We start from the raw sequence: 15,315 nt of genomic DNA on the forward strand, positions 1-15,315 counted from the left end.
ATATCTTGTAAGTTTGTCAAATTCAAAAGTTAGGGGATTATGCTCTTGACCTAATTTATCCAATCAGAAACCCAAAAATGTTGAATTGGGATATCTCATAAGAAGGTTTAATTTATGAATTACTAGGTTTTTCTAGCATGTTTAGGAGTCTAAGGATAGGAGAGTATGATCTTGGATTTCTTGGTCCATTTAGAAATTCCAATCCTAAAAAATATTCTAAGTCTCGTGAGTCTCTTGTAGAGGGCCTTTTGTTGAGTACAAAAGTCTCATAGGAATGACCCAAGTGGGAACAAGAAAACCTAGTTAATCTGACACACTATAATCAATAAATCATTTGAGAATAAAATCTCAAATGGTGTAATTATTTTATTCTATTTTACTCTGTTGAATATGTGGAACCTTCAGGTTGTAATCTTGGTTGTGAGACCACAACCATTCTTGTACTTCTAGAAATACAATAAAATACACTAATATATGCACATGGGATAGAACTTTAAATCCTTTTTACAAGATTGCCTTATATTTTAGTTCTTGTGAGGGGTGTGAAAAACCCTTAATCTTGCATTATGGGGCCACATGAAGTAATTAAAAATATAATCCTAATTTTAAGAACTCTTTATAGAAGCTATTTAGTTCACCCCCAAAGGAGACATTATATTTATGCAGGGAGGGGGGAGAATCTCTTATTTAGATCCTCATCATACATATACACCTAGATGTTTGAAGGTGGTATATGAAATTGATCCCTACTGCAGGGTAACCTTTGAACATATATTATTGAGTTGTTAGAAACACAAAAAAAATGGGTGCCCTTTAGTGGGTGACATGACTATGTGAGGTGAATGTATACACATAAGATGAGAGACAAAGGTTTTCCTTCCCTACCATTTTTTTCTTAGGTAGCTCTATGCTTAAAGTGTCTTTTCTATTGAGTGCTTGTGGAAATGATTGAGAATATACACATGTCACATTTTGGTTCTTGAGTCAGACTCCCAATATTTTTATTTTATGAGATCACTTTGTCTCTTGTGGAATTGCTTGTGAATACTGTCTTGTACACCATACTATTGGTAAACCTAGTTCTATTATACCTAAAATTCATTATTGCATCATTACACTAGTGAAATTTACTCGTGAGATTATCAAAACTATCAAGTATAGGAAGGTCAACTGTAAAACTCAGTTATGTCAAATCTTAGATTCATCATTGCATCATTACAATACTAGAATTTTTGCATGAGATTGTCAAAAATATAAAGTCTAGGAAGGTCCACTATGAAAACTAGTCCATATACATCTAAGATTCATTATAACATTGTTACATTGTCATATTTCACCCACAAAATCTATCAAAACTAATAAATTTTGGTCTTTACTCACCCAATCTACTAAAAAATATCATGCTAGTCACAATTTTAGGATTTCTACATTTCTTTCCTCACATGAGAACTACCTTGTTTTCGCTTGGCTACTCACTATCTTTTGCATGATAAATTGCCAAAACGGTACCAAAATCTTGACAAAATTGTCAAACTATTGGAAACTCTCGCCTAAGAAATTATTTACTTGTTTGGACTTAGCATTTACTCACACAATATTGGAAAAATATTTCTTGGAAAAGAATTTCCTCACACGAGTTTGTATGAAAATTTATAAAATAGTAAGTTATTTTTCATCAGTTTGGTCTCTTGTCTGATCTAGTATTTTTCTAGAAACTATCTGGTCTATCCTAATTCTTCAAATAGTCACATCTAAAATTGAAATCTTTATCTAGAACTAGGTCAAACATCTTGATTTACATCCAAACTACTCTCATGTACTCATATCTATTGTTCTATACTATGTTGTCACACCTATTAATGCAAAATTCATTATCTTAGCTATTTAGCCACTGCTTTGATGGCTTGTTGTTAGTCCAAACTAATAATGATGTTATTGTATGTGAAAGAGTCATATCAATTTTTATGGTTACCATTCATGTCAAAACTTAGTTGGTTAGACATTATGCTAATTCAATAGAGTACCATATTATTTGATTGATGAAGAGGTTTGGAAGAAAGTATGATGATGAAAGAGATGATATGTATGGAACTCAATGGATACTTGAATGAGTTGGACTATGAAATGATAATCTTGATTTGATTATTTTAAAGTCATCTAATAATGTGATTAAGTAATGAAGATCATGTATATAAAAGATAGTTTTCTTAGTGAAGGATAGAACACAATATTAACTGGGCTACTATAGTTGTTACCCAATGCTTGACAAATAAGAGTTGAAGTTTAGTATTAATTGATAAAATTCTAGTATTAACTAAGAATAGAATTTACCAAGCCAGTTGTAATGATTAACAAGTGAATAAACAAATAAAAGATGAGATGAAAGACTAGCATTTGATGAAAATTAAGAATGATCAAGAAGTTCAAAGGATAAAGTCTAAGTTAGTTATGAAATTGATGGTTGGAGAAATGTATTGAAGATCTAATGAAGGAGGTTTAATAGATTGAAGCTGGACAAAAACTTCAAGGTGAAACAATTTTCAAAGTGAGTAAATGTAATCTATTTGAGATCTATAATCATGTTTAAACAACAAAATCTAGAAGATTTTGGAAGGAAAAAGTTTACTATTTGAGGAGATGAACAAGACTAGTTTTGGTTGTTGATTATTGTTTATTATAAAAAGTAAGGAAGAAATAAGATGAAAGGTGAACCAAGCAGAATAGAATTGAAAGATCAAGCAAGAGGAAGTGCTAAGTGAAAGTGTGTGAATCATTTAGATAGAGATCAAAAGGAATAGATAGAGAAAAGCAAAGATTTGAACAAGCAAAGGTAGTGCTCAAAGTAATAGACCATCCAATTGCTACTCTCTTACCATTGTAGTAGATAGAATATTTTAATTAAGTAGACCTAACAAGTCTTTGAAATCCTGTATGGTAGCATCCATTAGTGATGTTTGTAATTCCTTTGGAGTACTCAACTCTTTAGAAATGTCAAGGAGTGATAAGGGCTAGATGATCTTTGGTTAAAACCCTCTAACAAGGTAACACTAAAAATATGCATGTAACCTTTAACAAGGTTGGCTTATAATAGAGCTCACTTCAAAAGAGTGAAATATAAGGGTTTTCAATTCCCAAGTGGTTTTTCACTTTGCAGGGTTTCCACATTAAATATATCTATTAAATGTGTGAATACTTGTGTTGCAAAGTTTATTTTTATGTTATTTGTTACATGTTGCAACTTATTATAAGCTAAGTTATTTATCTGATACTTGGTATAGTAAGGAACATTAAGATAACCATTTGAATTAATTTTGATATAGGTTTTATAATGTTTGATGTCATTACAGAGTGATTCATTTGAAAGATTAAATTGTTCAAGTAGATACTAGTTTACTTTTAAGGCTTGTATAATAACTAGATATTATTGATTCAACCCCCAATCATCTAACACTCATACCTTGGTGTACTTTACCCACTGTTATTTATGCACAAACTGAGACAAAAATTGAAACATGATCCTAGTCTAAACCTATCACACTGCTTCTATTACACACTTTGATTCTTGCCAAAACTAGGAGTGCTAGAAAACTTACAATTAAATGATCTAGCAAAGGCAAGAGTTTTTCTTGAGTCTTGATATTTTCCAGTGACTCGTATAGGTCTCTGTCACTACCTAAATGCTCTTATGTGAAATAAATATTTATTAGAAAGATCAACCCTCTTTTTCAAAAATAATCCACTACCAAGACCATTGACAATTCATCTCCTAAACCTAAGTATATCACCTGGAGTAGAACACATGGGTATGTGCAGGATCATGGTGTGCCAAAAAGTGGCAATCTGAAAAATATGTAGTTCTGAAATGTCTATAAGAATTTCAAAATCTATTCCAACTTTTTTCCCACCCATCCTGATACTAAATGAAAACAATTAATACCTTTATAATTCCTACTATATCTTTCAATACCAACCTTATATGGTCATCTTAAAAACATCCTGAAAATGTGTTTTTGGCATGTTCTTATGTGTTTTTTACTTCAAGCATGTAGCTTGTTGGTCTAACTTTTTGTGTAACAGAAGTTTTTGTTCAATTGTAGAAAAGTCAGAATTTTTATTTCTAAGTGAAACATAGGGTTTCTGGATAATCCATCCATAAAGAAAAAAACTCATGAAAACCCTATGTTCTCTCTATTCATAAATTGTTGAGCACGAAACTTTTGAATTTTCAAGTGAGACAAATATTCTGTCCCTTTTTATTTTCTGTTCCCCCGAGATACCCTTTTTCTCATTTTTTCCAGCCGTCAGATCCAAGTAGATCTACCACTGTCATTACCTCGCTATGCAAAACTGCATGCTTTTTAAGTATGGCGAGGTAGCACATGCTGAGTATTTTATGAGGTGGGACCGCAAAGTGAAGATACAGCAGTCAGAGCTTTGTTTTCTGAATGATTTATTGTGCAGGTACACGTTGCAACTACCGTCCAAATAGGAAAGGGGACCCAGTAGAATATCTGAAGTAAGAGCCGGAATGATGATTTTTTTGACGCTTCGCCACCTCACTATCAGAAAAAATTAGACACTTCACCGTTAGCGAAGTAGCAAGGCCCCGTGAAATCAAGAGGCCGTGACATTGCATTTTGTCGGTACCATGACTACACCAAGTGGCGTGCCAAGTAATAAATCACGTTGTCAGAAGCAGTTTCAATAACAGAAATAATTATCTACTGCCCCTTGCATTTTATGGTCTGGAATTCATTAAAGTGCCAGAGCTCACTACCTCTCTATCAAAAAAATCAGATACTTCACCGTTAGCGAAGTAGCGAGGCCCCGTGAAATTTGGAGGTCGACAGGACCTTGGTGACGTGGAGTGATAATTAGGACTACTGTAAATTTTTGTAAGGCGCCAACTATGCAGAGATCCTTTTTTTTCATTAATGCCCTTCTGATCGAATGTACAAAGAGATCCTGAACGTCAGATTGGAACGGAATCAATGGTCCTCGCTACCTCGCTTTGAAAAATTGCATGCTTTTTAAGCCATGCGACATAGTGAATATAAATCAGAAGACCCCGTGCAGTTTCCTCACCCTTGATTGAGTATATGATCAACGGTTGTCATCTTCTCGCTATGAAGAGTTGCGAGGGAGATAATTATAGCGACATAGCGAATAGGGCCCACCGCCTTCTTTCTGAGAAAACCCAGTAACATATTATTTGACCGATTTCGAATCAGATCGATGATTGTCGCTACTTCGCTATGGCAAGGTGCTCGTTCTTTATGCATAACGAAGTAGTGACATGCTGACACGTGTCCTCAGTTGTCAATGGGTCCAGATACAAGCGCCATCAAGGAAAGAATTATATACGTGGTAAGTTCTCATTGGGTAAATTGACTGACATGTCAAATACAACTCCCAGTTGTTCTCTCCATATCACATGATCGTAGGATCTTTGAAAATTGATGGTGCAGTTTTAAACACAGAATGTAGTGCCACTCCCTGTATTAATTAGACATGAAAGCATCATCCGTGAGAAAAAATAGAGTATAAAACATAGAGATTTCATCAGTTTGCGGGAATACAGAGGAAAACAAAGACAAAATTCAAGTAGTACTACCATAATCCTCGTAGGCTTTTCAGTTCTATAAAAAATAAGTCTAAAATGCCTCTGAAGAAGGGATTTTCAGGTGCAGTAAATTATTTGGATAGGAATGTGCATGATGATTTGCTTGAGTTGCTTCCTGAGCCTACTGTAGAGACAATACAAGTTAAAAGGTTAACCTCATTGAACCCTAGGCTAAGGATAGCTGATGGATTGTATGATAAGGGTAATTGGGTTTAGGATGCTCAGACTTCTCAAACTGGTTTGAGTTTGTTCAAAAAATGGTTCGCAGAAAGGAAATTATATGCCCCTCATGCCAATATATGGAATTTTGATCTTAGAAAGCTTGTTGTTCCCAGTGTGAATATGGATTATGACCTACTTGAAACTGTAGCTAAAAGTTATGATCAAGCCACTAAGGTAGTGATAAGAATGGATGGTGAGGTTTTAATTACCATCAGTCCCAAAGAAATTAGGAAGGTTTTCAGTTTGGCACCTCTCACCATGTATCATGTGCCCATTAATTTGATAGAGTTAGAAAAAGAATATATGTCCAAAACGGATGTAGTTAGACAAGGTGCATTGAAAGCCCACATAGGCAGAATTGGAAACCTACCAGCAATAACATCATCTTCTAAAGAACCTTTCAAGAAATCATGCTTTAATGCCAGGGCAGTAGAAATATACAGAACCCTGTGCAGAGTCTTCGAAGAGGGTGAAGAAGACTTTATTCTGGTGAGCTTCATGTATATGATCACCCAAATCTCTTCTTTTGGTGTAGAAATATTTTTTGATTTTGCATCTTACCTGGCTAATGAGATTCACAATGGATTGGTGGGGATTGCAAAGGGCAAGGTGGAAAAGGTTTGGGGTCAGTTTTCCCTATTGATGCATATGTTTCTTTTTAAAGGGGTTACATATTTCGGTAAAGAAATGGTTTTAAATAGGGAACAAGAAGGGGAGGCACTACCAGTTCAATTATGGAGTGCAGACATGACTTGGAAAGCATAAAATGCTAGTTTTGTTAGATTTGATAGGCACTTTGCTTCTAAACTAAGATGCCTTATATTGAGTGACAATCCCAGAATTCCTAAGGCACTAATGCATCTTGTTAGGCCTATGGACAGACCCCATGGTTTAAAAGTTTCACATAATTGGGGAGATATCATCCCATATCCAGTCTCAACTGTCATTAGGGTCTATAGGTTCAAAGGGACACCCTATGTACTACCCTATCAGGTACCTTTAAAGGTAGGGGTAGCTGAATTTTTATGGCAGTTGGGAGGAGTGGAGGAGACCTTTTTGCACAAAAGGGGAACAGGATCAATTTTTCCTACTTGCACTGTAGCTCACTAGTTTGTAATAACTAAAGAAGGGTGGATCTTCCTCTACAAATTTTTGGATCGGTATAAGATGGCAGTATCTCATGCTCATTTTTGTGACACAGAAGATTTCTTTAATTCTGCTCTTAGATATAGGATCAAGCTTCGTCCAAGTTAGTATGAATTCTACTTCCCTGAAGATATAATAAGGAATGAATATTCTCTCCAGGAGCAAGAAACAAAGAAAGAAAAATGGAGATTCTATTCAAAAGTTTTGGAGTTTATTAATTATTTTGACAAATATTACAGTCCTCTTAGTAATACTGCAACTAATGCAGATAGGATAAATAAGCTCATGAGTACATTCTCAGAAATAATGGAGGTAATGAATGAAAATAAATAACATTTTATTGATTCTTTTTCAGATAAAGCCAGAGAAGTTATGAGGAAATTGGGTTTCACCCCTAACATAGGAGTAGGTCCACTGGTTGTGCGAAAGAGGATAGGATATACTGTTATTTGGGAGCAGATGCCCATTGTAAACAAAGAAAAATAGGTAATTGAATCTACTAATACTGTCCTTGAAGAAAGACCCCCTGAACCTTCTCCCAAAAGAAGAAAAATAATAAGGGAAGAGGAATCCCATGATGAAGGTTACTCACCTTCCCAAACTCCAATGAGAATTGAGGAAGAGTAGCTCACCAATGAGCAAATTGAACAAATGGGGTTGCAAGGAGGAGTTTTTGTTACTCAAGCAGAAATTGATGAAGGGAACCCCCAGGAGCCTCCTGTGCCAAGTTTTGAATTAACTGTAGCAGATTTCAGAGGAAGGGAATTAGACCTTGTTTTGGAACAAGCCAGTCAGCAATTTTTGTCTGATAACAGTTTTGTAAAATCTAGGGCTTTCCATCAGTTTGCATGGAGGGCAAACATGCACATTTTTGAACAAAGGTGTAGGAATATGAAAGCAGAGCATCCAGAAATGGATGAAGCCTCCATTCAGAATCAAATAAAAGAACAAATGATACAAGAATTCCAAAATATAACCCCTAACGAGGGTAGACAGATGGTGAAAAATGCAAATATTTTATTATTGCCCAATTGGGATATTGTTGATGCCTTAATTTTTAATTCTGTGTCAAATAATTTAGGATTACAGGATCCAAATAAAAAGGAATTCTTGGGAATAGCATTTAGTAATGATCAAGCTGCCCTTGTTATGTGGTCACTAAGAAGAGGATCCAGGACTACTCCATTATAGCCTGATGATTCAGGACTAACAGGGAATATCATTGTGAGGAGGGTCGCTGATACTTCAAATGTATAGGCAACCTACATGAATGTGGACTATTCTAAATTTGCCTTGGCCACTGCAGAAAGAGAAGAAAAGGAAATGACTGATTTGCAGAGTAAGTATGAAATAGTGGTGGATGCCTACAATCAAGAAGTAAAAAAGAGAATTGAGCTGGAAAATAGGGTATCTCAATTGGAGAAGATACTTGGGAAAAGAAAGGTGGGAGAATCCAGTACACTTAGAATTGCGTACCCTTCACAATCATTTGTTGGATCAACCCCTATCATTGAAATACTTGACACCCCTGAAAGGCCCCAATTCTATATTGCATAGGACTTTGAAGTAGAAAAAATGAAATTACATGAGTTGCAGATAGAATTTAGAAATCAACAGGAAAAAAAATTGAAGCAGGGTGTGGTATATTTGAGGGATAAAATACAATGGTCAACTTTTTATGATCAGTTGATTAGAATTATAACCCTTATGGATGAGTTGAATAAAGAAAAGGATAGACTGACTCCTCTTGCACAGAAATGGAGGGAGAGAAATAATGATATTACAATCATATGTATATCTGCAGTCCAAATGCCTTATCATCAAGTTGAGAAGATTTTTGATTTGTTAAATAAGCTAGAGAATTTTGGTGATGAAAGAGATTCTTTATAGAGAAGATTAACACTCTGTTTTTCCAAATATATTGCTGAAAAATTCACCCTATTTTCTTGTGCTTTAGAATCTGTTGATACAGTAAAGGAAAAGGAAAAGTGGAAAAGGGAAATGGATGAGTTATTCAATGAAAGAATAATAAACATCATGAGTGAGACTGGCCACTGGTTCTGGGCAAAGACAAATGAAGAGCTAGTAAAAATACAGTTGTTTTATACTGCTATGAGAAAAGAATTTGATGATTTAGAAGAAAGTGCAAATTCTTTAATAAAGATACAAAGGGAAGCTCTAAGTTTTGATTGGCCAGATGATGATTTTTTTAATAAATGGAAAAATCAATTTATGGAACAGATGTCAGGAGACAATGAGGAGGAAGATGTGAAAGTAACAGTTACCCTTGTAATTGGTAATGAAGACATGGAAGATCCCCAGATTAAAGTGAGTTTGCAGGTAACTGAAGATGATACATCACTTTCAAACCTCATGGCTATGTACTCCGAAGATGAAGAATGATTGTAAGATCAGATCATATTTTCTTGTCTCAATGAATGAGAAGCATAACAGAAAGGGACCCACCAAGGAATGTTTGTTGTAATTAGCCTTTTTGTTATTTTGTTCTCTTCTTTAGAGGGACACCTGTCATTTTTATTTTTTAGCCTGAAGCTTGTTGCATCTCACACTATTTAAGTGAGATCCCAAGGCTAAAGAGGGGTCCGAATTCTTTTTCTTCTAAGTATTGTGCTTAGTCTAGTTTTTTGGTCCAAATTTTGAAGGCAAGTTTGTAATGTATTTTTCTGTCAAATTTTCTGAAAATACATGAAGATAGAATGAACTATGTTTCTTTCTGAAGGCTATTCTGAGTTTATTGTAAAAGATGTACCATTTTCAAAGGAAATGAATACAAACTATGAACTGTCCCCATATCAGTTCTTTCTGAATTCTGTCTCCTTCTCAATACTTAGCTACCTTGATGTTGTATGAGTAAAAGCCTGTACAATTGAATGCAATCTAGTTAGGTTGTATATCCATCTATCATTGCTGTTAATTCAATGGATTAAATAAAAGCTTTGATGAATGTGATAAGATTCCTTAAGTATTCAAAAGGATTTTGAATGATAAATTCTGACAAGAATTGCTGATAAAATTTGTTGTAAAGCAACAAATTAGATCTTAGATTTTGCTGTAGACTCTGAACCCCCAATGGATTAGGCACTAATCAAGTTATTTCAGCTAAAGGAGAAATATGTTACAAATGGTTTTTCAAATGCATCATCAAATCAAATTTTACTTTTATTTCCTGTAGATCTTCAAAGTTGGCCAGCACTTGTCTGCATGAAATCTTTTTAGCTTCAGTTAGCCATTGTTGTTGAAAATGTCTGCAGATCTATAGAAGACTTCTTGGCCATATCTGTTTATGGGATGTGTTTAGCAAGTTAGTAAGAATTATGTATATATTTGAGGATTTTGAAATGAGAATCAGAATGAAACTAAGAATAATCCTCATACAGTCATTTCAGATTTGAACCATCCCTGGGTATACCTACCCTGGTTGTGCAGAGCCAAAAGAGTAGAAAACCATTTGTGGTTTTGTTGAAGTTGGGTCCAAATACCTTACATATGCAATTGTTGATAAGAATAGGCTAGTCTTTAGATTGTGTATGTACTGTCATTCTGGTATTAAGCTTTTTGTCGCTTAGTAGTTTTAATACCATTTAAAACACCAACAAAATGGCGACTCTACTGGGGAGTTGTCCAACACCTCTGTGAAAAGTACTGCAGTTTCTTTGGTCCTACTGTGTACGTGTGTGTCATGTGATCTATGTCTTGCCCGTGGTTATAAGGGAATCTTTTAGTGTCAAACCTTGAGAATTTAAAGAAGATAGGGCCCAAGTACCATTGCTACACACTGACGTATCCAGCCTATCCAAGTGTCTTATCTAAACAAGCAAGAGTTGCAGTCTTACGACATCAGTGATTGGTCTGTCTGTGCCATTTATTTTTGTTCTTACTTGTGTATCAGTTTCTTTTGATCAGCTAAAAGTGTCATTATATATTGTCCCGAAATAGGGTGGCGACTCAGTCAAGGTTTTGAAGCTAGTGCTTATTGTAACAAAAAGGTAAATATGGCTGACAAGAGGAAAAATACAAGAGCTTACATGAGAGCCAATCCCGATGTATCAATGTATACTGATTTACCCCAAGGTGGTAGGAAGAACCAAAATAAGAAAAAGACAGATCCAAATCCTACTTGGAAACCCAGAGGTAATGCATCTATCAATTCTCGTTATCAACCAGTAATAGGAAGAGAGTCTTCTTCGCTTAGCTCTGAATCCGAAACTACAAGACTCTTAGGAGGCATTTTCAGTACCCCATTACCAGATGAGAGAGTTTTTCAAGACAAGGACGTGTCTACTATGGGAGTTTCTTCATTAAGACCAGATCCTGTAGCCGATATAAATTATAGGCTAGGATTTAGGAGTTCATCTGATAATCCTTTTAATCCCAGAGTAGCCCCATACGTAGAACCAAACCTTATAGATCTGGATGACCCTGCTGATTTCGAGGCAACTTCTGTAGATCCTAAAGAAGTGCACTCTAAGATAGAATTTTTGAAGAAATGGATTGCTGAGGAAGAAGCTAAATGCATTCGTCTTGAAAAAGAGAAGGAGCAAGCCACCTTAGATGCCATAATAGAAAGAGATGCTCTGTTAAGAAGGATGGTTGCTTTGAAAGAGCAAAATAAAAAATTAGAAGAGAATACCACAACTCTCCATAAGGATATTTTTGGAGATGTTGATAATTTGAGAGATAAAGTGCAAGAATAGGAGAAACACCTAAATCGAAGGCAAGAACCAGTTATTGCTCAAGTTCAAGCCTATAAACCTATTCAAATTGATCCTATAGAGCCCACTGCAAAAGCTCCAGATAAAGGGAAAGGTAAGGCTATAGGAATCCAAATAAATGAGCCTCAAGCTATACCAAGCAAACCTATACAACCCTCCATGTTGAAGTTAGATCTAGATCTTGAGAAGGCTCGAAAAGAGAGGGAAGATCTTGCAAAAGAACTTGAGAAGGTTGAAAGTGAAGCTCAAGCTACAGAAACTAGAAGGAAAATTCAATTCATAAAGTCTAATTCTGCATTGGCTTCATGGCCCAATTTGTCTATCCCACCTGCAAATCCTGCACCAGTTAGTGCTCCCACAATTTCAACTCAGGGAATACCCCAATCTGCCCCTACCTCATCCTCAAATATTGGCACCCAAGTCCCATTTGTCCCACCACAATAGTCCCAAGCCACTCCACTGAGTCAAGCTAATATAGCTAGTACCTCAAATGTTCCTGGTTTCTAGAAGAAACCTATATACCTAGAAAAATATAGACAGATATCATTTGCTGCTATTCCCGGTGCCCCCCATCCCATATCTTTTGATTTAAGGGATAAAGTGGTTAAGTTTTCTGGAAATAACGTTGTTACTGGTGAAGAACATTTGAGGACTTTCATTGACATGTTGAATGATTATGAAGTTGAACACGAAGACATGGTAATGAAATTTTTTGTGCATTCATTAACAGAGGATGCAAGGGATTGGTTCAGGAGGTTGCCTGATGACAGTATTACCTCATGGAGTGATATGGAAAAGTTGTTTAAAGAGCAGTATGGGGACAATACCAATGCAGGATTCATGTTGAACGAGTTCAACAATATCAAGAAGAATCCAAATGAGTCCACATTTGATTTCAATGTGAGATTCCAAAAAGGTATGTACAAACTTTTTCAATTCATGAGGTTAAATGAAGACATCTGTCTCACAACCTATTTCAATGCTTTTGATAGCAAAATGGCTTATCAATTGAGGGATAAAGATCCTAAAACTTTGAGAGATGCCTATAGAGTTGCAGTAAATATAGAGAATAATAGAAAGGCATCTGGCAAACTAGGTAGGAGGGATGATCTTAAGCTTTTTAATTCTAAAAACAATAATAAAAGGGAGGGTGATAAAACTCCTATAGGAAAAAAGCCCGAAGAACCTACTATAGGCCAGGTTTTAGAAATGCTCAAGAAGATGAATCCCACTAGTTTCAATAAGCCAAATGTTGCTGAAAGACCCCCTGTGAATAACAACAACTTCAATAGATAGCCTAGGATGCAGAATTACCCTTATACCACTCAGTGGAAAGATGGTAAACCAGTTCCCAACCAAACCCAAAATGTGAAGGACAAGGGTACTCCAGACCCCCTACAAAGGAACATTGTAAATATGAATGATGATGTACCACGGTGCATTATATGCCAATCACCACATTCTGTTGATTATTGTGTTGTTGCTCAGTCATTTGCCCAAGCCCAAGGAGTGCAAGCTAAAGAAGAAACTGAAGAGAAAAGCCATGATGATATAAGCTACAATATGGTGAACATCTATGATGATTTGATAGATTATGATTCAGAAGAGCCTGAAAATGATGTTACTAGCCAAAGAATTGCTTACCAGCTACATCATCAGCAAGTACTCTCAGATGATGAAGGGTATGATGCAGATAAGGTATGCAGTACATTTTCTGATGTAGGTCTCACAAGTCTAAGAATGCCCTCCAAGGAGGAAATTGACAAAATTACAGCCGAAATGATTTCACAAGTCCATAGTAATTATAATTTGAGAAATAGAGCAATAAAAAATGATGCAGGAAAGCCATCTAGTGTTTTCATCAAGGAAATCACTCATAAGATAAATGATCAAGACAAGAAAGTTCATGTAGATGTGCCTAAAATCAAGGAGAACAAGGGTAAGAAATGGGAACAAAGAAGAAGGTTCAATTTCAGATAAGTGAAGCAACAAAACCAGTTGTGCAACCAAAGAAATCAGAACTGGACGTTGTCAAGCAAAATGTGGTGCCTACTGCTCAAAAGACTCCGAATCCAGGTACTATTGTAAAACCTACTGTGGTTGAACCTATTGATATGATATCCATGTTATCTCAAATTACTGTAAAAGTGCCCCTGTCTGAACTTTTTAGAATTGAAGAACATAAGAATAAGGCTTTGTCATGGTTGGGTGGAATAGCAAACAATAATATTATTGTTGACCAAACTATGCCCCAACAGACCCCATTAGTAATAGAGGATAGTGGTATCATATCCCAGATTCCTCAAATGTTTCTAGATGATTCCTCAGTGGCATTCATAGAAGATATTGATCCTTTTTTCCTCGGTCTAATCATAAAAGGGAAGACGCTAAAAAATTGCATGATAGACTCAGAAGCTTCCAATACTATAATGCCTTTCAAGGTAATGGAAGCCTTAGGATTGAAGGTAGATACCAAGAAAGGCAGATGTAGAGGGATGGATGCTAGAGAAGTCCCAGTCATAGGTACTATAAATGCCCTACCATTCAAATTGGTTGCATACCCTGAAGTAGAATTAACCATGTCTGTCCTTGTGGTAGATATACCTCCACACTACGGAATGTTACTCTCCAAAAAATGGAGTGCTTCCATGGGGGGAAGCCTACAATGTGATCTTACTTATGCCACTTTTCATATAGGGGACAAAGCTATCAAGGTAAATAGGGAACCAAGGGTTAACCACATCTTAGGTGAAGAAATTGACAAAGATACCACTTGTTTCCTAGATACTGGGATTAATGCTTTTAGGGCTGAATTAATTATTTAGGAAGTTGAAAATTTACCTGCTATCATCGAAAATGAGGTTGAATGTTGCATGAATTCACCAAAATTATGGACAATGTTCTTTGATGGGGCTAGTTCTAAAGAGGGTGCAGGGGCAGGTGCAGTCTTTGTGTCCCCTGAAAATAACACTTTTAGGTATTCATTCACCTTGAAGTTTGCCTGCACTAATAATATTGCAGAATATGAAGCACTGCTACTAGGACTCAAAGTTGCCATACATCATAAAATTAAGAAATTATGTGTCATAGGGGATTCTGAACTAATTATCTCTCAGATCAAAGGAACCTACTCATCCAAGAATAGGAGATTGAAACAATAAGAAATGTAGTCTGGGATTAGATAGAACTCTTTGATGCATTTGGGATCTCATGGAGAGATAGGACCCAAAATAAGATGGCCAATCTTTTGGAAAATGTAGCAATCAAGCCAAAAGAAATATCATTTGTAGGAATCTCCCAGATTAAGGTGCAAAACAGGCCTTCCATACCTGACAACATTGAAAATTGGCAGGTTTTTGAAGATGACAAAGATATTACAATTTTTTTGTTAAATGAAGACAAGTATCACGGTCAGGAGATGGATTGTAGTGGACTGATTGAAACCATAAATGGGAAGGAAACCATTTTTCGTCAAGAAATAATGCAATTGAAAACAAATAAGATTCCAAAGGGGTTAGTAGTCTTGGAAAATATTTTTGATAATCAAGATGGAGTAAAATCCAGAGTAAATGACCCCAAACCCCAGGAGTT

The sequence above is a fragment of the Cupressus sempervirens genome, chromosome 3 (assembly GCF_028749045.1).
Source record: "Cupressus sempervirens isolate cs-2001-9-10 chromosome 3, ASM2874904v1, whole genome shotgun sequence".
In the NCBI taxonomy this organism is placed as follows: domain Eukaryota; kingdom Viridiplantae; phylum Streptophyta; class Pinopsida; order Cupressales; family Cupressaceae; genus Cupressus; species Cupressus sempervirens.